Source organism: Eurosta solidaginis, chromosome 5, assembly GCF_040869045.1.
Source record: "Eurosta solidaginis isolate ZX-2024a chromosome 5, ASM4086904v1, whole genome shotgun sequence".
In the NCBI taxonomy this organism is placed as follows: domain Eukaryota; kingdom Metazoa; phylum Arthropoda; class Insecta; order Diptera; family Tephritidae; genus Eurosta; species Eurosta solidaginis.
The window spans coordinates 106586783-106612418 of NC_090323.1; the positions used below are offsets into that span (position 1 = coordinate 106586783).

Consider the following 25636-nt stretch of genomic DNA (forward strand, 5'->3'; position numbering starts at 1 on the left):
AGTAATTTTGCTAAGGTTTTATAATAAGCGTTTGTAAAAGAAATGTACTGCATATTAAGACTTAAGTGGAGTGTAGTGGTCAGTGACATGGAACGAACTCACCCATTGTTCTAAATGTTGTGGTTACTGTGAGTGGCGTTGCAACAGGCCTAGGTTCGGGGCCCTGTTGTTGTTGCGGTCCGCGTCGTGATGCTGCAGCGGCCTATAGTTGGCGGCCCGGCTGCCGTTGTTAGTAAAGCTGGTGGCTATTGCGCGCGACGATGCGCCGTCGAGTATGGTAGCGTGCGCGCGGATGGTGGCAGCGCGCGATTTCGTTGGCGCTATTGTTGCCGCACTGTAATTACGGCTCTGCTGTTGTTGTTGTAACTGGTGGTTTCTGTAAGTCTGGTGGTGGTGTTGCCAATTGAGTCGTTGTTGGACCATATAGATGGGTTGTGGCTAACATTGCCGTTTCAACGGGCACATGAGCATATAAAGTGTGTGCCACAGGTGGTTGTAACTTTACTGCAACCACATTCATGTACACCTAACCGCTTGCAAATGTTTGAACCAACTTTTCAATTGTAGTGAGACTCCTCGCTGTTTTAATGCGTTCAGCAAAATTCGTATATTTTATACTTAGTAAAAGATGACTGATTGAACATAAATGGAATAAGTTCTGCTTTTTATAGTTAATAGCAGAGAAGTATGTTATAAACGATTTTCAAATGTTGTCTTTTTAGATCACATTTATTTTTCTGCAGATTGATTGATAACGTTGCAGATATCTTTCTCGTAACTTCTGTAATATTGTTACTTCATTTGCACTTTCCTGGTGTACAACTAGTTTTCTTTGTTTTTTTATAGTTGAACGGAGTGCCTTTTCCTAAAGACTTAGCTGGAAAAATATGTTGGAACCACTTGTTCTGTATGAGTTTGCCGTTTTTCATAGACGACACGCAATTCCAACGATGAGACCCACGTACGCACACGTTTTGGAGTTTAGTCAAAGCCTTCACAACTCATTAGACTTTTAGGTTATGGTTGCTGATATCAATTTCGTAGTACAATTAATCGTCACTTCAACTTGTTTCAAATTTTGTTGGCTTGTACGGAAATGCCAAGTCCACACGAGTATCTATTACACACTTATTGCTGTATTCTCATTTTTTTTATTTTTTTTGCCTTTCCGGACGCGTGCCATCCACTTAATTGAAATTTTCTTCTTTTTTTCGTGTCGTCTCAGAAAACGTGGTAGTTAAAAAAGGGATCTTTTTTCCTTAGTGATCGCCGGTCTGTCATTTCCTTCTTGTTTTCGATAATTTTCATCGCAACCTTCGCCACATCGCTAGGTGTGTTCCCGTGAACACGCTCCCAAGTGGATCGCAGCCATATGCCGTAGCAGCAGACCGTAACAAACCTGCTTCGCTTTGGAGACCTGACGATGAAGCGAACAGGAAACCGGGTCAGCTGTGGGAAGCTACTGCCAGGGAACTTCGACGACAAGCAACGTGGGGCACGACTCACCCCTGAGATAAGAGTCTCAAAGTCCTACTACGAGCTAGCCGGGCAACATAGGTCCATCAAAAAAAAATTTAGTCAAATTTGGGAATTAATTTCGTTTCCTAGTTTTAAAAGGGCTTTGCGGCAAGTAGACATTTGTTATGGAGAACTGTCAAAACTCCGAAAGGTTTTAGTGGTTATCGCCCCCCACAAAAGGCAAGACAAAAAAAAAGTATAGACATTTTGATGGGGAGAACTCGTCCAAACTCCGAAAGGCTAGTCCGGCTTAAGCGTGGACTGCCAGGGTGTTCACGGTCCTCGGTGAGTACGCGTGTGAATATCCTATGAGGTCAGTGCTCGGGGAGGATACTGGGCGAGATGTCCCCGACCGCCAAAACGCCCAGACAAAAGTCCAATTGGTGGGTATATAAAAAAAAATCAAATTGTAGTTCGGTAAGGAAACGTTTTCCGGTTCATTGCGGACGAATGTCCGAAGCGTGGAAGCGACCTATTAATTTCCCGTTTAGGTCCTCGAGATCATACAACGCATTGCCTACTTTTCGAAGCACGCGACACTTCAGGTATTTCGGTAAGAATTTGGCGTTAATGCCCTGTTTGAAGTTACTTAAGGCAAAGTTTCTTCTGAAAACTTCCTGACCTTCCTTGTAGTTGACTTGCCTAGAGCGCTTGTTATAGGTGATTGCTCCCCTATCCTTGGCCTGATCTAAATTTCTACGGATCTGCTCACGAATATTGGTCAACTTGTCAGCTCGGCTTTCTACCGTAACCTGGTCTTCTCGAAGGCTGTCGAGTTTCCCTAAAATGTTGTACGTTGAGGCATGCTGGACCATGTTTTGGCCATATAATACAAAGTATGGAGAACACTGAATCGCCGTATGAAAATCACTTCTCAAAACTGATAAAATTTCGGGTATATGCTTATCCCAATTAGTGTGGTCAGGTTTATCCTTCAGGAAAATCCTAATCTTAGAAACAATTTCTCTATTGACGCGTTCGGATGCGTTCGCTTGGGGAGAATATAGCCCCGTCCTCACGTGCGTCACCCCGTAGTTTGCAAAAAATTGGTTCATTTCCTTCGAGATAAACTGTTTACCATTGTCACTGTGAATAAACTCAGGGACCCCTACAGCCGGAAAAATTTCTGAAGCGAAGTAATTTATAACGTTAACAGTGGTAGCTCTCTGCATGGGTTTTAGCCAAACGTATTTGGAAAAATGGTCTAGTACTATGAAAAGAAATTGATTTCGCCGCTTGGATCTCGGATACGGCCCTAGAAAGTCGCAATACAACCGCTGAAATGGCCTTTCGGATTCAAAGGCACTCCCTATAGGTGGTCTCGACTGCTGATTGGTGGGTTTTACCGTTTTGCAGGTGTCACAACGCTGGACGTAGTCCCTGACGTCCTTAGCCTGCTGCGGCCAGAAGTACTTCTGCCTAACACGCTCTAAGGTTTTCTGCCATCCGCCATGGTAACTCCGGTTAGCGTCATGTGCTAATCTCACTGCTTCCTCAGTCAACCCTTTTGGCAACCACAAACGCCACAGCGAGTCTTCTTCCCCTTCCAACCCCTTACGAAACTTAACTCTCTTGAAGATTACACCGTCCACAACTCGTAAATCCGGAAGTGACTCCTCGTTTTCGGTGACGGTCCGAATTAAGTCTAAATACTCATTGCTGGTAAATTCGGGAGAGACTAAGTCTATTTCTCCGGGTGTGGTAGTGAAAGTTAACTCGTCAACGTCAAAACGCGACAACGCGTCTGGTACTACATTCAGGGTGCCCTTACGATGTTCCATTCTAAAATCGTATCTTTGCAGTAGGAGTGACCATCTCGCCAATCTCCCGCTCAAGTCTTTTTGTGTCATCAACCACTTGAGACTGGAGTGGTCCGTAACAATCCGAAAAGGTAATCCTTCGACATAGGGTCGGAAACGCTTCACGCTAATTATGGCTGCGAGACATTCCAGCTCGGTTACTGTATAATTGCGTTGAGCATTATTCAGCTTTTTCGATACGAACGCGATTGGATGCTCAGCGCCCTCATCGTCGACCTGGAACAACACTCCGCCAACACCTATTTTGGAAGCGTCGCATTGTATTACGAATTCCCTTGAAAAGTCTGGTTGGGCCAAAACAGGGGCGGAACTCAAAGCTACTTTTAGCTTCTCGAAGGCCTCTACAGCTTCAGAGGTAAGCTTGAACGGGCCTGCTGACTTACGGAGACAGTCGGTCAAGGGACCTGCCAAGTCAGCAAAAATTGGTAATAAACGTTCGGTACCAATTCGCCATGCCCACAAACCTACGCACTTGCCGAGGGGATTTAGGGATCGGGAAGTTTTGTATTGCTTCTACTTTTCCCGGATCCACTTTCAGACACCCGCTGCCTATCAAATACCCTAAGTAGCGTATTTCCTTCTGACAAAATTTACTTTTTTCCACATTTATTGTCAGACCTGCATCTCTCAAACAGTTCGCCACTTCCGCTAGCAATTTTAGATGATCCTCAAAATTAGTGCTACATACCATCAGATCGTCCAGGTAGACAAAGACGTTCTCTCGCAGACGCGAAGGGATCGCCTTGTCCATTAGCCTACTCATAGTCTGCGGTCCATTGCACAGACCAAATGGCATCACCTTGAAGTGGTACAGAGGCCTCCCCGGAACTGCGAATGCTGTTTTTTCCTTAGAGGACTCTGTCAATTTGATCTGGAAGAACGCGTCTTTCAGATCAATGCCACTAATAAAATGCGTGTCCCTGAGTCTGCTCAATAAGCCGTTGATATGAGGCAGGGGGTACGAATCCTTCTTAGTCACCGCGTTGACCTTTCTCGAATCTATGCACAGCCTGACTTTGCCTGGTTTCCGGACCAGTACTACAGGACTACACCACGGGGAGTTGGATTCCTCTATAACTCCTAACTGTAGTAACCTGTCTAGTTCTCTAAAAGCTTCGGCTTGCCTCGGCAACGAAAGAGGGAAATGTTTGCTTTTTATGGGTACAGCATCACCGGTGTCGATGTGATGCTCCACTAATTTAGTTTGCCCTAGGCCTAACTTCTCGTACGAAGGAAACGTCTCGATGACTTTTCGCAATTCTGATTTCTGTTCTGGTGACAATTCATGGAGGTTAAGTTCCTCTTCCTTTTCAAGCCTAGTCTCTAAACACTCTACGCTCGGGAATATTTCGGGAGCTAACGCGAATGCTCTCCAAAAATCTACCCCGAAGTATGCTTCTTGGAGCAATGAGGGAACAAGGTAAAAACGAATAATCTTTGTGAGATTTTTAAAAGTGACCGGCAGAGATACTGAGCCTAAAATTTTTTGTTTGTTGCCGCCTGCGGTATATACGAACGCATGTAAGGGCTGATATTCGAAGCCGTTATCCTTTAGGAATTCTACTCCATTTTTCCCTAAGATGGAGACGTTGGCTCCCGAGTCTAACAACCCTACAAGAAAACTATTTTTAATTCTAGCCTTTACTAAAGGCCTTTCGTCCTCTGTAAGCGTTAACGTGGTGGCTTGCAGCAGTCTACGCTCCTGTACTCTCCGGTGGTATCTCTTCCTACACTTCAAAATATTGTCCGATACCGGATATTGGTCAAAAATGGTATGTCTCAATTGTTCATACCTATCCTCCCTTTCTTTTAGGGTTGGGAAAAGTTGCGTTTGGCACGCGACATCCCTATGCTGGCGTCGCCGAATTTTGATTTGCTCGCCCATCGTGAAAGAGGACGTTCGACTCTCGGCTTCAGAACTGTCTGTACTGTCAGGGTAAGTTATTATTACTTTGGAGGGCTCTTCTGCCAGGGTACTACAGCACCTCGGAAGCTCACCACCTCCATGCAGAGATTCGCCCTCTGGGTCAGCGCACGGGACGACGCCTCGAGCACTGGCTGATGTGGGGGCTATGAAGCCGAACGAGGTTCCCCCGCCTTCTCGCTCGGGTACTGGTTTCCCTGCCTGCGATGGTCCCTAGGGCATTTGGGGGTGAATACACCCTTATACCCACATTTAAAACAAAAAGGACTTTTTATGGGTTCCTCACAATATATATAGGAGTGCCCCATTCCTTGGCAATTCCAGCATTGGATTCCCGAGTAGTCCGGTCTTCTGCTGCGTCTATATTCCAGCGCCTCTATCTGCGGGTCTATCTCGCCGTCCTCGCCTTCCATCTTCATGTCCGGGGTTGTCACGCGTGCCTCGCTTACATGCCGTCCTGGGTAAATGGCTCCCAACAGCTTGCTCTCTTACAGCACTTGTTCACCTCTGCGTGCTACATCGCGTAGATCATGGAGGTTCCTCACGTCCGCATTAAAAAGCATTAGCTTAAGGCTACTGTTGACGTTCCTTTTTATTATGTCAATCAGTAGAAGCTCTGACATTGGCTCCCTTAAGCGCGCGTTCAAGGAGATTATGTCCGGTGAAACACGTCATAACACTCACTTGCCTTTTGCTTCCGCATGGAGATCTCCATCATGATCTCGTGGTCCGTTTTCAAAGTGCCAAACTCTCTTTTTAACGAGTAGCACAAGAAGGCATAAGTCGCATTTGGGTTTTGTTTGGTAAACAGCCAGTACCATTCTTCGGCTCGTCCAGAAAGGAACAAGTGGAAACTGGCCATTATTTGTTCGTCCGGGCATTGTGTGCGCTCACACAAAGTGTTCAGTTTAAACAGAAAATCGGCTACGCTGCCATTGCCGTCGAACGCGATTTTCCACTCCTGCGGTTTTACGGTGATGCTGCTTGGAGTCGGGTACATTGGTGGTACTCCCGATGGCAATGGGTTACGGTCCATCCTACTCGCGTTCCTGTGTTGCTGGTGCGCTTGCTGCGTGGATTCGAGAGCGGCGTTGAGCTGGGCCATGTTGGATCTAATTGAGCCCATCTCTCTCCGCATTTCCTCCTGCGAAGCCTGAAACAGTTGGTGTAGCACGTCCACCCACGAGCCTGCACGGTTGGCTTCGTCCTGCGTTCCTAAGGTCCGATCGCTTGTAGCGTCTCCGAAATTTCCTATGTCCTGGTTTGGGGGTAAGGCACCAGCTCCTTCGGGTGCGTAGATCGCCGCATTGGGCATTAGCCCCGAGATATCGTGCACGTTCACCTGACTGGTGCTTACGGGTATGTCTATTTTGTCGCGCGGGTCGTTCAGGTCCGAGCCTATGTTAAACAGCGCGGGATCTCCGCGATGTCCCCCTACTGGGGTGTGCACCACCAAGGGACGCTTGGCCTTGGGGAAAGCCCCCCTATTATTGCTACCCCGATTCGGGTTTCCCCTGTAATTCCCCGCGCTCCCGAACGGTGTGTTCCGGCCCTGATGCCCGAATGGCTGGTCGCGCGACATGTTCAGGGGGGAAAAAAAATTTTTGGTCAAGCAAAAACTTATGCCCGTACGGCGCTTAGAAAAAAAAAATTATATGGAGGAAAAAAAATAAAAATTTGAGCGCGAATAATTACTGCAAAAAAAAAATCGCAAAAAAAAAAAATTTTCAGTTAAATATGTGTCCTAATACTCATGGGAATGCTGACATCCCCCTCCGAAGGCACTCGGGATACAGGCAAAACTAAAAAATGAAAAAAAAAATTACATAAACTCATTCATACATGTCCCTAGTGCTCCCAACCGCAGTGCGAGGGGGTCTTAAGGCCCCCTCCGGGACTGGTTGGGGTCACTAGGGTCACTCCAGGCACACACGGGTCGGTCTCAACACGCCCAGCCGCAACGCAGGGGCAGTCTCCAGGGGGCTTGCCCCTGGGACTGGTTGGGGGTGTTGAGGCCTCCCGTCCATCCTCGCTGGACACCCCTCCTGCCTCCGCCGCAATGGGTGGAGCGGTTTCGGAACCGCTCCCCCAGTCTGGCGGGACAGGAAGGAGTGCCACTCTGAATCCCGGCTCAACCCGTCACAGTCCAGGTGGTATTCGAATCTACCACCTGGGACGTGGGATGAGCTGGGGTTCTTCCAACTCACACACACTCTCACACAAGACAACACAAAATTCGGCATATAACTAAAAAAAACTACTTTACAAAAAAAAACTTTTTAAAATTTACTAATAAGAGAAAAAAAAAACCCAATTAGCGGACATATATTTTCCAATGCCGACTGCAGACAACTTTCCGGGAAAACAAAAAAAAACCCCCAATTACAAAAAAAAATAAAGTGCGTGCAGCACTGCCTCACTGGGTGGAATCAAAAAAAATCCGGAGGACTGACGTGAAGTCCCGTGACCCCTTCGGCCACTGCCCCCGATGACCAGCCCGGACAACCTGATCCGTCCAACCATCCCACCGCAACGTAGGTGGCAGCTTCTGTGGCTGCTCACTCGGACTGGTGGGATGGTCAACCTCACAGGTTGACCCGACTGACCCCCGCGGCCAGCGCCTTAGGTGCCACGTTGGGCGCCATCTGTTATGGAATCGCATTCACAATGGAAGCAGTAAGGAAGGCGGTCGGCATGATATGTTGGTGCACAGTGGCTAGTCATTGTCGGCTGGGGCGGGTCCTTGCCAACCTTACTGTTCCTGCGCCATAAACAGAAAAATGTTCCTATCATGCCTATCAAAACTAGCAGCTGTCAAATTCAAAAAACCTGGCAGAAGCGCAGAGACCGACTCAAAACGCTTATAAATTCAAAAGAAAACAACATCCGGCCGAACCGGATGTCACGGACAGACCGTTAACATTCAAAGATTTAAATTCAAATTCAAAAGAAAAGAAACTCAAAAGAAACTAAACGCAACAAAAATTACCGAACCGGACATGACCGGTTACTAACTCTAAAATCAAAACTCAAAAAAAAACTGCTGAAAAATAAAATTGCAAAAAAAAGCTGAAAATTAAAATAAATAAAAAAGACAAGGGCCGAATATACATAGGGGGCGCCGCGGGTGTTGTTGCGACGCCCGGTGCTTGTCCCACCCTCAAAATCCATGGCCACCGACGCACCTAAATTTCGGTGGCCCCTTACCTGGTTCCCTAAGTGCCTTCTAAATGAGACGAATCATCAGCATTCCCATTTTTTTTAAATTTATTGACAATTCATTATAAATTCCTTATAACCGTTCGATATAATTTCTTAGGTGGTTATTGCCAACCAAGCTGTCCTCATCTAAGAACTTATTTGAAATGTCTACAAACTCTTTGTTTTATTTTAACTTAAATTGCTAATACTGGAGTTACTCCACAGGACGCCAGTCATTTTGTTTTATTCAATGTTAAATAAGAAAATCAATAAAGTCGATACTTAGATTAAACTATTAATATTCGGAACGTATAATGAATGAAATTAATCAAAGCTGTCATGTCTATATTTTAATCTACTAGAACGACGAAGACCACTTTGAGTCACACTATTACCAACAGCTTTATAACTATCAAGAAGACTTGGAAATCCAGAACATGAAGCTTTAGTTTGAGATTCTTCTTTAGAATCTTCATCATTAATTTCTGTTAAATTTTCATTAATATTTCCCGAAAGTTCAATTTCTTCACATTGAAGGTCTTTACTAGGAAGAATTTGAACAGTAATCTCAACCAGGTTTTTATTAATCAAAGCATTATCATCAATATTTATCTCTTAATAATTGTAAATTAAGCAAAGCTCTAGAATAAATACAATTAGCTTAAATTTTTCTTTCTTTTGAATTATTTAAACTTTCGCATATTTTCATTTCTTTCTCATATGCTCGTATGTATGTACATCTACAACTGTGTTATATAAGGTATAATACAAAAATATGTTACGTATATGCTTAAATGTTTCTATACGTCTTTATTTTATTTGTTTGTGAGTTTTTGTTGAGAACTTTGGATATATTTTCCTTAAATTGTATATAGAAAAAAAAATTTTATTGATTGCAACCTTTTTACATTTAGTTCTTGATAACCCTCCAAACGGGGAAAGGTATTTATACTTAGTTCCTTTCTTTTTTTTTTTTTTTTTGAGTGTATGAAATACAGAAAAAAGAACCTTATAGGTATGCTACGACTTGTTACTTAGACCAGGACCGCATGTTAGCAGTAATTTTCGAACCAAACGAAACAAAAAAAAATTTTCGCTTGGTTACACCCAACAAAAAATTGCGCTCTCATGAACGGCCTGCGTATGGTTTGAATCTTGCGCTCGCGCTTTCAAAGTAATTTTGCTAAGGTTTTATAATAAGCGTTTGTAAAAGAAATGTACTGCATATTAAGACTTAAGTGGAGTGTAGTGGTCAGTGACATGGAACGAACTCACCCATTGTTCTAAATGTTGTGGTTACTGTGAGTGGCGTTGCAACAGGCCTAGGTTCGGGGCCCTGTTGTTGTTGCGGTCCGCGTCGTGATGCTGCAGCGGCCTATAGTTGGCGGCCCGGCTGCCGTTGTTAGTAAAGCTGGTGGCTATTGCGCGCGACGATGCGCCGTCGAGTATGGTAGCGTGCGCGCGGATGGTGGCAGCGCGCGATTTCGTTGGCGCTATTGTTGCCGCACTGTAATTACGGCTCTGCTGTTGTTGTTGTAACTGGTGGTTTCTGTAAGTCTGGTGGTGGTGTTGCCAATTGAGTCGTTGTTGGACCATATAGATGGGTTGTGGCTAACATTGCCGTTTCAACGGGCACATGAGCATATAAAGTGTGTGCCACAGGTGGTTGTAACTTTACTGCAACCACATTCATGTACACCTAACCGCTTGCAAATGTTTGAACCAACTTTTCAATTGTAGTGAGACTCCTCGCTGTTTTAATGCGTTCAGCAAAATTCGTATATTTTATACTTAGTAAAAGATGACTGATTGAACATAAATGGAATAAGTTCTGCTTTTTATAGTTAATAGCAGAGAAGTATGTTATAAACGATTTTCAAATGTTGTCTTTTTAGATCACATTTATTTTTCTGCAGATTGATTGATAACGTTGCAGATATCTTTCTCGTAACTTCTGTAATATTGTTACTTCATTTGCACTTTCCTGGTGTACAACTAGTTTTCTTTGTTTTTTTATAGTTGAACGGAGTGCCTTTTCCTAAAGACTTAGCTGGAAAAATATGTTGGAACCACTTGTTCTGTATGAGTTTGCCGTTTTTCATAGACGACACGCAATTCCAACGATGAGACCCACGTACGCACACGTTTTGGAGTTTAGTCAAAGCCTTCACAACTCATTAGACTTTTAGGTTATGGTTGCTGATATCAATTTCGTAGTACAATTAATCGTCACTTCAACTTGTTTCAAATTTTGTTGGCTTGTACGGAAATGCCAAGTCCACACGAGTATCTATTACACACTTATTGCTGTATTCTCATTTTTTTTATTTTTTTTGCCTTTCCGGACGCGTGCCATCCACTTAATTGAAATTTTCTTCTTTTTTTCGTGTCGTCTCAGAAAACGTGGTAGTTAAAAAAGGGATCTTTTTTCCTTAGTGATCGCCGGTCTGTCATTTCCTTCTTGTTTTCGATAATTTTCATCGCAACCTTCGCCACATCGCTAGGTGTGTTCCCGTGAACACGCTCCCAAGTGGATCGCAGCCATATGCCGTAGCAGCAGACCGTAACACACATGACACCAACCATCTCTTTAATTGTAATGTGGAACTAACGCCTCTAACACCCCTTTAATTATGGTCCACCCCTGTTGAAACGGCAAGTTTCCTTGGACTCCCGTTAGAGGATATTGATGACAATTTGTGATCGGTCGCAGCTATTAGGTGGGGCGAAACATTACTACAACAACAACAACAACATGTATTTTGCTTACTCACACCATTTGACTATACGAATGGCGAAGTGCCGTTGACATTGCAAAAAACAGGTGATAACATTATAGGTATAGTGTAAACAGAAGATGTAAAAGACAACGGCAAAGACGAAAGCGCAGCTGTAGCAGACCCGTGGTTATTGTTGTTTGTATTTTCACGCACACCAATACAAGATGGACTGACGGCACTATGTAAGAATTGTAGGCCATTGGCCATTTATTTACCTTTCGTTAAAATTGGTAAAAACTTGCACAATAATGACTTTTAAAAGCACTTAGTACCTTTGCGGAATTTATTAATTGTTGGCATTTCTTTGTGCTTTTCGTATTTTTTAGGCTTCGTAAAGCTGTGCTGCCACCTTTCTACTATTAAAACGAAATTTAAATGTCAACTAATTCGAGTCGTTAATTTAAGTAAGTGAAAATACAATCGATAAGTCCAGCGATAAACTCGGTAATTAAATTATCAACAAATCGCCTCGTTAAAATTAGTGAATTCCACTACTGGCTCAGGATCTTTGCGACGGGATGATGGCTAATAATTGGCCCATACCAAAGTATCGATAATTTCTTGAGTGCTCTAGTATAGTTCCATCTTTTTGTGGAAAACAAGTGTGCCAGGCATTGTTTATCAAATCACCTTTCGATAAGTTCATTTGGAAATTTGTGAAATCTAACTAGGTCTAGGTAAGCGGTGGTTATTGTTGCAGTGCTAATACGGCTAATTGTGCAGTTTAGGGGCCCACCCTAAATTTCAAGGCAGCGATTTAGTTTAGCACCCCCTCGAGTTCGGGGTTCGGGGTTTAACTTGGTATCAAATGAAAGAGGGAGTTCTCCCGGTCACAAATATATATATTTTAAAGTGTGCAAACTTATAATTTAAAAGTTATTTGTTGTTAATTTCTATACAAATTGCAAATTTCTATACAACTTTTATATGTGTATACGTATATATATTTTATGACATTACAAATCTGTGCTGCCACATCTAAAAAACGGAACAAGTGCAGAATCGAAAAATAACTTTCATCTGATGTACATATATCTTTAACTTTGCTAGGCCTTTTTCTACCAAAAATTTGAAAAAGCTGTTTCTTGCATTCGTGAACGAGCTGATATTACTTATAACTCTTATGTTTATTGTTATGTTAGCCGATCCAACACCTGCTGCGCCATGCACAGTAATTCTGCGTAGAACACCTTTCTGCTTAGGCGGCCGCGCTTATAAAAAATAACCCTAGGCTACGCCATGCCAAGTCCGGGTGTGTGGTATAACCGTGGCTACCGCCACGGTGATGTTATTGTTGTAGCAATGCTCGCCCCACCTAATAGCCGCGACCGGACACAAATTGTAATCAATATCCTATAACGGGAGTCCAAGGAAACTTGCCGTTTCAACAAGGGGGACCATAAGGAAAGGGGGGTTAGAGGTGTTGGTTCCACATTACAATTAAAGAGATGGTTGGTGTCATGTGGGGACACATTACAAGCGGGGCATACATTTTGTATGTCAGGGTTGATTCTGGATAGTAAGAGTTTAACCTGTTACAGTATCCAGAACGAAGTTGAGCAAGAGTGACACGCGTTTCCCTGGGGAGTATGCGTTCCTCTTCCGCGAGTTTTGGATACTTTTCTTTAAGTACTGGATTCACCGGGCAATTCCCGGCATAAAGGTCCGACTCCTGTTTATGGAGTTCACCAAGGACCTGCTTGTGTTTTTTCGCTTCATACGGCTGAGTTCTCAGGTGCCGTATTTCCTCAAAATGCTTACGGAGATGACTCCTTAAGCCCCTAGGCGGTGCTGGTTCATCAATCAGATGACTGTTGGGATGCCCAGGTTTCTGGGTATTCAACAGGAACTGTTTGGTCAGCATCTCATTTCTCTCCCTAATGGGGAGTATTCTCGCCTCATTATGCAGATGGTGTTCTGGGGACATAAGAAGACAGCCCGTGGCGATTCTGAGAGCAGTATTTTGGCAGGTCTGTAGTTTCTGCCAGGGGGTAATTTTTAGGCTTGGCGACCATATGGGTGACGCGTAGCACGAAATCGGCTGGCTAATTGCTTTATATGTAGTCATGAGCGTTTCTTTATCTTTTCCCCAGGTACTGCCAGCGAGGGAATTGAGGATTGTGTTACGGCTCTAAATTCTCGGAACATTTGCGGCTGCGTTCTTTGGGCCTGGGCCTGTGGCCATTATTGTGCAGTCATCGGCGTAGGAAACGAGTGTGACTCCTTCCGGTGGTGAAGGTAGCTTAGATATGTAGAAATAAAACAAAAGTGGGGATAGGACACCACCCTGTGGCACCCCTTGCCTAATTCTTCTTGGTTTTCGTTTCTAAATGTCCACCTTTTAAGACATGGGGGAAGGGTAGACCCTTCCAGGTCTTGCAGTAACGAGCCATGATGCTTTTGATAGGTCTAGCGCTACGAGTATTGTTCTATGGTGGGGGTATAGAACTAAACCGCAATTTATCTGGGTGCTAATGGAATTTAGCGCGGTGGTAGTGCTATGGAGTTTTCTGAAGCCATGCTGATGAGGGGCTAGCTGCAAATTTGCTTTGAAGTGGGGGAGCAAAATGGCTTCAAGCGTCTTTGCCACTGGCGATAGGAGAGATATCGGACGATACGACTCACCTATGTTAGCACTTTGTCGCCAAAGGCGATGGAAACTTTGTTGTTGTTGTAGCAATGCTCGCCCCACCTAATAGCCGCGACCGATCACAAATTGTCATCAATATCCTCTAACGGGAGTCCAAGGAAACTTGCCGTTTCAACAGGGGTGGACCATAAGGAAAGGGGTGTTAGAGGCGTTGGTTCCACATTACAATTAAAGAGATGGTTGGTGTCATGTGGGGACACATTGCAAGCAGGGCATACATTTTGTATGTCGGGGTTGATTCTGGATAGGTAAGAGTTTAACCTGTTACAGTATCCAGAACGAAGTTGAGCAAGAGTGACACGCGTTTCCCTGGGGAGTATGCGTTCCTCTTCTGCGAGTTCTGGATATTTTTCTTCAAGTACTGGATTCACCGGGCAATTCCCGACATAAAGGTCCGACGCCTGTCTATGGAGTTCACCAAGGACCTGCTTGTGTTTTTCCGCCTCATACGGCTGGGTTCTCAGGTGCCGTATTTCCTCAAAATGCTTACGGAGATGACTCCTTAGGCCCCTAGGCGGTGCTGGTTCGTCAATCAGATGTCTGTTGGGATGCCCAGGTTTCTGGGTATTCAACAGAAACTGTTTAGTCAGCATCTCATTTCTCTCCCTGATGGGGAGTATTCTCGCCTCATTATGCAGATGGTGTTCTGGGGACATAAGAAGACAGCCCGTGGCGATTCTGAGAGCAGTATTTTGGCAGGCCTGTAGTTTCTTCCAGTGGGTGGTTTTTAGGCTTGGCGACCATATGGGTGACGCGTAGCACGTAATCGGCTGGCTAATTGCTTTGTATGTGGGCAAGAGCGTTTCTTTATCTTTTCCCCAGGTACTGCCAGCAAGGAATTTGAGGATTTTATTACGGCTCTGAATTCTTGGAACAATTGCGGTTGCGTGCGCACCAAAATGTAGATCCTGATCAAACGTCACACCCAAGATTTTGGGGTGTAGGACAGTCGGTAGCGTAGTGCCATCGACGTGGATGTTCAATATGGTCGACATTTGGGGCGTCCATGTTGTAAATAAGGTCGCGGAAGATTTAGTCGGTGACAATGCCAGGTTTCGCGAGGCGAAAAAACTGGAGAGATCAGAGAGATAGCCGTTTATTTTATTGCATAGCTCATCGATCTTTGGGCCTGGGCCTGTGGCCATTATTGTGCAGTCATCGGCGTAGGAAACGATTGTGACTCCTTCCGGTGGTGAAGGTAGCTTAGATATGTAGAAATTAAACAAAAGCGGGGATAGGACACCACCCTGTGGCACCCCTTGTTTAATTCTCCTTTGTTTTGATGTTTCGTTTCTGAATTGCACCGATGCCTGCCGACCACCCAGATAATTTACGGTCAACCTTTTAAGACATGGGGGAAGGGTGGACCCTTCCAGGTCTTGCATTAACGAGCCATGGTTGACCGTATCAAAAGCTTTTGATAGGTCTAACGCTACGAGTACTGTTCTATGGTGGGGATATTGATTCAAACCGCAATTTATCTGCGTGCTAATGACATTTAGCGCGGAGGGAGTGCTATGGAGTTTTCTGAAGCCATGCTGATGAGGGGCTAGCTGCAAATGTGCTTGGAAATGAGGGAGCAAAATGGCTTCAAGCGTCTTTGCCACTGGCGATAGGAGAGATATCGGACGATATGACTCACCTACGTTAGCTGGTTTCCCAGGCTTTAGTAGCGGGACCACCTTGGCCATTTTCCATTTCTCGGGTATGACAAAGGTGGAAAGAGACAGGTTGAAGACATGCGCTAAGTATTTGAAACCCTCTTTCCCTAGGTTTTTAAGCATCGGCATGGCTATGCCGTCTGGGCCCACTGCTTTGGATGGTTTAGCGCGACCAATGGCGTCCTCAACCTCTCTAGCGGTGATGGCAATTGGTGACGCGCTGAGTTTGTGTTTATGTGCGTGTCTATTGGCTCTCCGTCTATCTTTGCCGACCGTAGGATGCATTATATATTGTCGGCAGAAAGCGCTCGCGCATTTTTTCGCATCCGACAGCACCTTATCGCCAAAGGCGATGGAAACTTTGTCTTTGTGCTTAGTCGGATTCGATAGGGACTTTACGGTGGACCAAAGTTTACCTACACCGGTAGAGAGGTTACAACCTCTTAGGTGCTCTTCCCATTTCGCCCGCTTGTGTTCGTCCACAAGCAATCTAATCCGTTGGTTTATATCCCTTATTTGGGGGTCGCCTGGATCAAGCTGTCTTATAAGGTCGCGTTCCCTCGCTAAGCTCGCGGCCTCCGCCGGGAAGTGGGGCCGGATTTCGGGAATTCTCCCGGCGGGATTGAAATGTGCCGAGGCGGATTCAATGACCTTACGGAAGGCACGCTCCCCTTGGCGGGCATCAGTCGGGATAGGGAGGGCAGCAATGCTGCTGTCTGTTGCAGATTTATATTCTTCCCACTTTCCTTTTTTGAAGTTTATGAAAGTGCGTTTTTCGGTGACGATGAAGTCGGCAGTACGCTGGAACGAAATAAGTATGGGCAGGTGGTCGGATGCCAATGTTACCATCGGCTGCCAGTTGACGCAGTTTACGAGTTCTGCGCTCACGATTGAGATATCTGGCGAGCTATGACAGCTTCCTACCATACGTGTGGGGGCGTCTCCGTTTATTGTGCAGAACGTCGTTTCGTCTATTTGATCCGCCAACATCTCACCCCTACTGTCCGCCCGCAAGTTTGAATGCCATAGGTCGTGATGGGCATTGAAATCGCCTAAGATAATGCGATTGTTGCCAGTGAGTAAGGCCTCGATATTAGGGCGGTATCCACTGGGGCAACAGGTGACAGGAGGGATGTAGATGTTGATGATTTCTAGATTTGCATCGCCTGACCGGACAGATAGGCCTTGACGTTCTAAGACATTGTCACTGCGGTCGATGCCAAGATCAAATATATGATATTGCACAGAGTGGTGTATAATAAACGCGAGGCCGCCTCCATTTCCGCTCTCGCGGTCTTTCCTGTGGACATTATAACCAGAGCAGGTCTGCAATGCAGATCTTGCTGTGAGTTTAGTCTCTTGAATCGCAGCAATGCGGATGTTGTGCCGCTTCATGAAATCGACTATCTCCGTAATCTTCCCAGTTAGTCCATTACAGTTGAACTGCAGAATTCTGAATTGCATGAGGGGTGACGCCGCCACTCTAGGGGTAAGTGAGGGGTGACTACGCCTAGGTTGTGGAAGGCCAGGACGCAATTGCTGTTGTGGCCTTGGGACTGGGCGCATTTGGGCAAGCATTGGGGTACCCGGATGATTTGGGTTTGCGACCTGGCAACATGGCGCGATGAAACCCGTCTGGGGGTTGCCGTCGCGGAGACCAGAACATCTAGGAAAGTGGCACCACCCAAGGCAGGAGCTGCATTGAGCGGATGTCGCAAACCTATATATTCTGTGCTGGCAGACGGTGCAAACGGAGGCAGGGACTAAGAGTCTGTTTCCCTGACCTGCACGATTGCTGCCAGAAAAGAGGGGGGGGGGGGGGGGGGGAGAAGAAGACGGGGGCAGGGGCTGATGCTCAGCATTGCTACCAGCTCTACTACGAAGGTAGTAGTTATGAGTGGTATCAGCTGTTTGAGTTGTTGGCGCCGTGGGGCGCGAGCAGCAGCGGGTACTTGTTGTGGCTTGCTGAGCAGCGAAGCTGCTGGAAGGTAGTGGGGATACGCTTAGGCGTAGACTACGGGACGCCCTTGGGCGTGAGCAGCAAGGAGCCACAAAAGATTTATAAAAGTTACGTGGACGTCGGGTTTTGGGATCAAGCCCAGAACAACCTGTCCGATGCAACAGAGTATGACCGTCCTAAAAAGATTCTTTTCTGGCAAATGCAGCAAAACCATTTCTCATGACCGGGGTCAGGAGACGGACCCGGATTGGGTTCGATACCTTCCCGGAGTAAGAGAATATGTAGCAGTCCTGCTGCAAGGAGCTGCTGGGAGGATGACAATTTGTGGGAGGGACGAAACAAATTAAATGGGGTCACACTGAAATGACAGTCCTTCGCAGGGCTCCTGTTGTTGTTGTTGTTGTTGTTGTTGTTGTTGTAGCAGTGCTTCGCCCCACCTAACAGACGCGACCGATCACAAACTGTCATCAATATCCTCTAACGGGAGTCCAAGGAAACTTGCTGTTTCAACAGGGGTGGACCATAGGGAAAGGGGTGTTAGAGGCGTTGGTTCCACATTACAATTAAAGAGATGGTTGGTGTCATGTGGGGACACATTGCAAGCGGGGCATACATTTTGTATGTCGGGGTTGATTCTGGATAGGTAAGAGTTTAACCTGTTACAGTATCCAGAACGAAGTTGAGCCAGAGTGACACGCGTTTCCCTGGGGAGTATGCGTTCCTCTTCCGCAAGTTTTGGATACTTTGAGTACAGGGTTCACCGGGCAATTCCCGGCATAAAGGTCCGACGCCTGTTTGTGGAGTTCACCAAGGACCTGCTTGTGTTTTTTCGCTTCATACGGCTGTGTTCTCAGATGCCGTATTTCCTCAAAATGCTTACGGAGATGACTCCTTAAGCCCCTAGGCGGTGCTGGCTCGTCAATCAGATGTCTGTTGGGATGCCCAGGTTTCTGGGTATTCAACAGGAACTGTTTGGTCAGCATCTCGTTTCTTTCCCTGATGGGGAGTATTCTCGCCTCATTATGTAGATGGTGTTCTGGGGACATAAGAAGACAGCCCGTGGCAATTCTGAGAGCAGTATTTTGGCAGGCCTGTAGCTTCCAGTGGGTAATTTTTAGGCTTGGCGACCATATGGGTGACGCGTAGCACGTAATCGGCTGGCTAATTGCTTTGTATGTAGTCATGAGCGTTTCTTTATCTTTTCCCCAGGTACTGCCAGCAAGGGATTTGAGGATTTTGTTACGGCTCTGAATTCTCGGAACAATTGCGGCTGCGTGCTCACCAAAATGTAGATCCTGATCAAACGTCACACCCAAGATTTTGGGGTGTAGGACAGTCGGTAGCGTAGAGCCATCGACGTGGATGTTCAAAATGGTCGACATTTGGGACGTCCATGTTGTAAATAAGGTCGCGGAAGATTTAGTCGGTGATAATGCCAGGTTTCGCGAGGCGAAAAAACTGGAGAGATCAGGGAGGTAGCCGTTTATTTTATTGCATAGCTCATCGATCTGTGGGCCTGGGCCTGTGGCCATTACTGTGCAGTCATCGGCGTAGGAAACGATTGTGACTCCTTCCGGTGGTGAAGGTAGCTTAGATATGTAGAAATTAAACAAAAGTGGGGATAGGACACCACCCTGTGGCACCCCTTGTTTAATTCTCCTTGGCTTTGATGTTTCGTTTCTAAATAGCACCGATGCCTGCCGACCACCCAGATAATTTGCGGTCCACCTTTTAAGACATGGGGGAAGGGTAGACCCTTCCAGGTCTTGCAGTAACGAGCCGTGGTTGACCGTATCAAAAGCTTCGCAGGGCTCCTCAAAACCTACGGTGTAAACCGTGTCAAGACGGCCGCATATGCCCCACAGTCGAACGCGTCCGAAAGAGTTAACCGGTCGTTACTGGCCATGTTAAGATCATACATCGCGGGGGGCAGTCAGTCCAGATGGGACCAGCACGTTTCCCATGCAGCCTTCGCATTACGAAGCGCCGTACACGAGGCCATCGGTATCGAGCCATACAAGGCGGTTTTTGGCCAGACAATGGTCCAACATGGCTGCACCTACGAAATTCATCGGCGATTGGGGGCCTTGAGAGCCATATGGAGATCCTACACAGAGATGATCGTTCATGGCTCATGCGGGAGAGACTGATCCGCAATTTGGAGGAGGCATACAGAAAAGGACAACAGACGTACAACACCCGAGCTAGGCCAGTTAAATATCGAGAAGGAGACATTGTGTATCGGAGGAACTTCAAGCTCAGCAACGCGGCGGATGGATTTAATGCTAAGCTGGCTCCAAAGTATCTTCGATCCACGGTGCTAGCAGTCAGGGGGAACGCATTATATGAGCTGGGCGACGTAGCAGGTCATTCCGTAGGGGTTTACCACGCCAAAGACATACGGCGATAAGAGAACGGAGATAAGGCGACCAGCCTTTCGAACGCTTAGCCAAGCGAAGCCGGCAGCAGCGCTCGCCCTGTTGCGGTCACCCTGTGCGACGGATCGGGACATAAAGTCTGGAAACCTCATGTCCGTGTCATGTCAGCAAATGACAAACGTCAGTTGCACGCTTGTCGGTGCAATTTTCGCGGCCAACTTCCCTTTTAATCGACAGCAGTGGAGGCGAACACACATGCCCAATAAAAGAAAGAACAAAAACAGGAAAATTTCTTCCCACCAAAATTTATCGGGTCACCACTTACGGTTTGGAAGATACCTAGTGATCGCAAAATAAGTATCACACCGCCCGACTGGCCACTGAGTTTGGCAATTGTTTGGGGGCAGAATCCACCGTCTTCAGCACGGCCTATACGTGTCGGCACTGCAATTTTTTTGGCCATCCTGCATCAACACTTACATTTTTGTAAAGTTTGCGACATTCGTCAGCGGCGTTGGAAAGAGGTAAGGTAGTGTAACTAATACGGGGGTAGTGAATTAATATCTCGTCCCCATAGCTGCATTCTAGTCCAGCAGCGCGAAACAGCGGCCGTGTCGCCTGGACGATCGGGGCCACGCGGTCGGTGAATCAACCCCGGCACCTACGAATACATTGATTGGCGAAAAGGCGGGAGGCAAATGGTCGCCTATCCGGACCGATATAAGAGCGTAACACCACCGGGCATCTAGGGCCATACCCAAAAGCGGCACAACCACTTCCAAGGAGCGCTTAAGGAAGCCTCAGTAGCATTCATCTGAGCACAATATCGATACAGGACTACATCCAACTAATGAAGCAGTACTCTGGTCGGACGGGTTACAGGTTTTTCTAGTTTAAGCATATATTTAGTAACGGGTAGAAGCACATATACGTTTGTACACAGTCATATTTTTGGTGGTGAATTTCGGGGAGTGTTCGGTAGCACCGCGAATAACGTAGGTTTGTCCTCGAAATACCCATTCATAATTCAAGTTTGAGTGAATAACAATTATAGGGAGGTGTCCGAGAGAGAGTAATAATTCGCCACCGCGGGGTTATCCAATTACCCTGAGAGTATTCCCTGATACAAGACGTCTTGTAGGATTGGGTGGGAATTTGATCTATTCGTCGGATGTTCTCCTAGAGGAACCTAACCCGTTCCGGTTTCTTTTGCGTTGTGTTTTTCCTTGGGGAGGGCGAACCGACGTTCGCATGTATTCCTGACATTGTGTTGATATAGCAGTGACTGCACTCAGCAAAGGGTCCCGATAACGCCAATAATTGGTATCACATATATACGTTTGTAAGTTCGTGGATAACTCATGTAACCAGGAATGAAAATTGAATTGAATCAAATATTGTTGACAAACAATCGAGAATAAGTACAAGAGCTAGGAATCAAACGTTTATATACTCCTAGGTCAAAGTAGTTGATATGTTAAGCATTTATGTACACTTAAGCTAAACCCGGTTGAACCGGTCGAATATTTATATAAGCCGAGTAGCTCATAGAATATAGACAATATCGGTCACTGAATTAGACCTCAAATTACATTTATATGATAGAGCGTAAGATTCCGACGAAATAGGGGTAGTGCCCGATGGTAAGTATAGTGTTAACTACTTTGTACTCTTTACTTTAATTTTTAAAATAATTTTAATTGAGTTTTCGTGTTAACTTAAAATTTTGAATAACTTCAAAAAAAGAAAATACTAATTAGTTGGAAAATATCTAAACTCAAAAATAAACAAAAATAAATTTTTATGTTTAAAATCAAAATAAAAGATTTTTTTTTAAATATCAACATGAATGTTGATATAGTAAGGTACCCAAGTGCATGAGTGTATACGTATAAAGGGGAGGGCGTGGGGAATAGGTGTCGGTTGCACCAGTTAAGGTGCGTATAAAGACTCGCATAAAGAGCGGCTAGTATTGCCATAGATCCCACACCATACATACCCCAAGTATATATATATGCACGCATGCATGGTCATGGACAAGGGAAGGGATATTCAGGTACATAATTTTTAAGGTTAATTAGTTGTGAATTTTTGTTTCGAAAGCGTAGCTACATATGATAGCATACGTTTTTATATAACATATTAATATAATAAACATGAATTGTTAATTTTGCAAATTTGGTGACGATATTCTTTTAGATGTGGGGGAGACGGACGGACATGTGGACAGTAAGGGGGGGGGGGTGAATTTTAAGGGGGCAGATACGGGCATTCATATAGGGGTCGGCAACAATATGATTAGCCATTGTCGACCACGGAAGGGTGGGTTGTGAATGGCTGGCCAATCGTCGTCTTTGGCCAAGGGGGTTTTCCCGGGCAGCGTGGTATCCCTAGAGTGAACATGGAGATTATCAGGTATGTATTTTTTTTTCTTGTATGGTGCGGTTGGCATGACTCAGAGTCGCAAGAACCACCCCGTAGTCCGGCGAGCTAGCTCGTGCTAAAAGCAAGCATACCTGCGCGACGACTGGGCATGCAACATGATGGTGAGGCAATCGGGAGAGCCCGCGTCCGCCTGGCAAAAACCCCGCACGTAACATCTTTTTTTTCAAATGTGGAACAAAAACATTTTATTTCTAATTTAACAATAGAGATTAACTTTAAATAATCTTTAATTTAAAAATTTAATTTAATGAATTTTTCTTATCCTATTTTTATGTACCATTTTTTCCTTTTTCGTTTCGTCATAAATTAACGTGACGTTTACACCGTCAATACCTATTACGGTATAAGGACCAATATAGATATTACTATGCTTGTCGCGGGGTTCTTTTTCAAGCAATACCTTGTCAAATACTTTGATAGATATTGGTTGTGAACTTTTGTTATATCCGGTTTGATTTTTTAATTTATGTTCTGTAACTGTTTTATTTGCTAATTCGTGAGTTTTTGGAAAACGAAATTTAACTTCTTTCGAATAGTTTTCTATGTTGTAAATCGGGTCTATTTTATCGGTTTGCAGTTCCTTTGGTAAATTAGCTGCTTTGGCAAAGACTAATTTATATGGTGAGAATTTATTATCGAATACTGTGTTTGTTGTTGTGTTATCAAGCAAAGTGAAATATTTCAAGTAAAGATCCTAGTCGGAAAAATTGAGATTTAGAAAAGATCTTAAATATTCATTGAAAACTCTGTGGTTTCGCTCTACTGTGCCAAGAGTTTCATGATGGTACGCTGTGGAAAATTTATGTTCTATTTTTAATAATTTTGTTAACTCTGAAAAAATTTCATTTTTGTATTCGGTACCTAAATCAGTTTTAATTGTTTTCATAATGCCATATATTAGTATGAAATTTTCAAAAATAGCTGATGCAACCGTTTTCGCACTTTTATCAGGTATTGCAACCGTTACTAAGTTGTTACGTGCGGGGTTTTTGCCAGGCGGACGCGGGCTCTCCCCATTGCCTCACCATCATGTTGCATGCCCAGTCGTCGCGCAGGTATGCTTGCTTTTAGCACGAGCTAGCTCGCCGGACTACGGGGTGGTTCTTGCGGCTCTGAGTCATGCCAACCGCACCATACGAGAAAAAAAAATACATACCTGATACTCTCCATGTTCACTCTAGGGATACCACGCTGCCCGGGAAAACCCCCCTTGGCCAAAGATGACGATTGGCCAGCCATTCACAACCCACCCTTCCGTGGTCGACAATGGCTAATCATATTGTTGCTGACCCCTATATGAATGCCCGTATCTGGCCCCTTAAAATTCACCCTTTGCTGAGTGCAGTCACTGCTATATCAACACAATGTCAGGAATACATGCGAACGTCGGTTCGCCCTCCCCAAGGAAAAACACAACGCAAAAGAAACCGGAACGGGTTAGGTTCCTCTAGGAGAACATCCGACGAATAGATCAAATTCCCACCCAATCCTACAAGACGTCTTGTATCAGGGAATACTCTCAGGTTAATTGGATAACCCCGCGGTGGCGAATTATTACTCTCTCTCGGACCCCTCCCTATAATTGTTATTCACTCAAACGTGAATTATGAAAGGGGATTTCGAGGACAAACCTACGTTATTCGCGGTGCTACCGAACACTCCCCGAAATTCACCACCAAATATATGGCTGTGTACAAACGTATATGTGCTTCTACCCGTTACTAAATATATGCTTAAACTAGAAAAACCTGTAACACGTCCGACCAGAGTACTGCTTCATTAGTTGGATGTAGTCCTGTATCGATATTGTGCTCAGATGAATGCTACTGAGGCTTCCTTAAGCGCTCCTTGGAAGTGGTTGTGCCGCTTTTGGGTATGGCCCTAGATGCCCGGTGGTGTTACGCTCTTATATCGGTCCGGATAGGCGACCATTTGCCTCCCGCCTTTTCGCCAATCAATGTATTCGTAGGTGCCGGGGTTGATTCACCAACCGCGTGGCCCCGATCGTCCAGGCGACACGGCCGCTGTTTCGCGCGGCTGGACCAGACTGCAGCTATGGGGACGAGATATTAATTCACTACCACCGTATTAGTTACACTACCTTACCTCTTTCCAACGCCGCTGACGAATGTCGCACACTTTACAAAAATGTAAGTGTTGATGCAGGATGGCCAAAAAAATTGCAGTGCTGACACGTATAGGCCGTGCTGAAGACGGTGGATTCTGCCCCCAAACAATTGCCAAACTCAGTGGCCAGTCGGGCGGTGTGATACTTATTTTGCGATCACTAGGTAGCTTCCAAACCGTAAGTGGTGACCCGAAAAATTTTGGTGGGAAGAAATTTTCCTGTTTTTGTTCTTTCTTTTATTGGGCGTGTGTGTTCGCCTCCGCTGCTGTCGATTAAAAGGGAAGTTGGCCGCGGAAATTGCACCGATAAGCGTGCAACCGACGTTTGTCATTTGCTGACATGACACGGACATGAGGTTGCCAGACTTTATGTCCCGATCCGTCGCACAGGGTGACCGCAACAGGGCGAGCGCTTGTAGCGGCAGCCTGTGGGTTAATGCGATGGTAAGGATGTTCAAACATATACGCATGTATCTGTGTGCATATACCAGCATAGCTACGTTTACATGTGTTAGTAACTGGTAGGAAGCAAACACTTGGATAGATGTTCGAACATGTATCTGTTAGTATGTGTGAAGTTAGTTCGTGAAAGTTTATATCCGTCGTTTCCCGCCAAAATAGGATTGTATGTATTGGTGTCTTTCGTTCTTGAGTGAAAGTGGTGAGAAAGAAAGGCTTTTGATTTATGGGGTACGACCGCCAAACGATTGCAGAGAATGTCTCAAAAGAAAAGTTGACTTAAGTGAGTTAGGAAGCAAGTTTTAATTATATATATTTTGTGTTGCGAAAAAAAAAACGTTCGCAATTTTTTTTTCATAAAACCATGCTAACGGGTAATTTAGCGGAATCCCAAGTAGGAACCGGGATCCCATACCCTGCTTGACAACAGCCCCAGGTGAGTCCAGTGAAACCCCTTTCCCCAGTCCTTGGTGCATGTGGACTAATAGTGAAAATAAATTTAAAAAAATGTTAAAAGTGCAAATTAACTTAAATAAAATTACATACATACAATCAATAAAATTTAGTGAAATAAATGAAATTATGTACAAAGATAAAATTAAGTAAAAAAAAATAAAATGAAATAATGAAAGTTAAAAATAAAATAAAATTAAAATAAATAAAATAAAATAAAATATAAAACTAATTAAAATAACTAAAATTACATACATAAA

At 45.0% G+C, this 25636-nt stretch overlaps 1 protein-coding gene across 6 annotated transcripts in view; it reads left to right on the plus strand.

Moving 5' to 3' along the window:
• Positions 1-11785: 11785 nt before the first annotated feature.
• LOC137252076 (uncharacterized) overlaps positions 11786-25636 on the plus strand; it is a 307866-nt gene continuing 294015 nt past the window's right edge. For all 6 annotated transcript variants that reach the window (XR_010953443.1, XM_067787272.1, XM_067787274.1 and 3 more), the window contains exon 1: positions 11786-11920. The gene's annotated coding sequence lies outside the window, so the exon portion shown is untranslated. The remainder of the gene's footprint in view (positions 11921-25636) is intronic.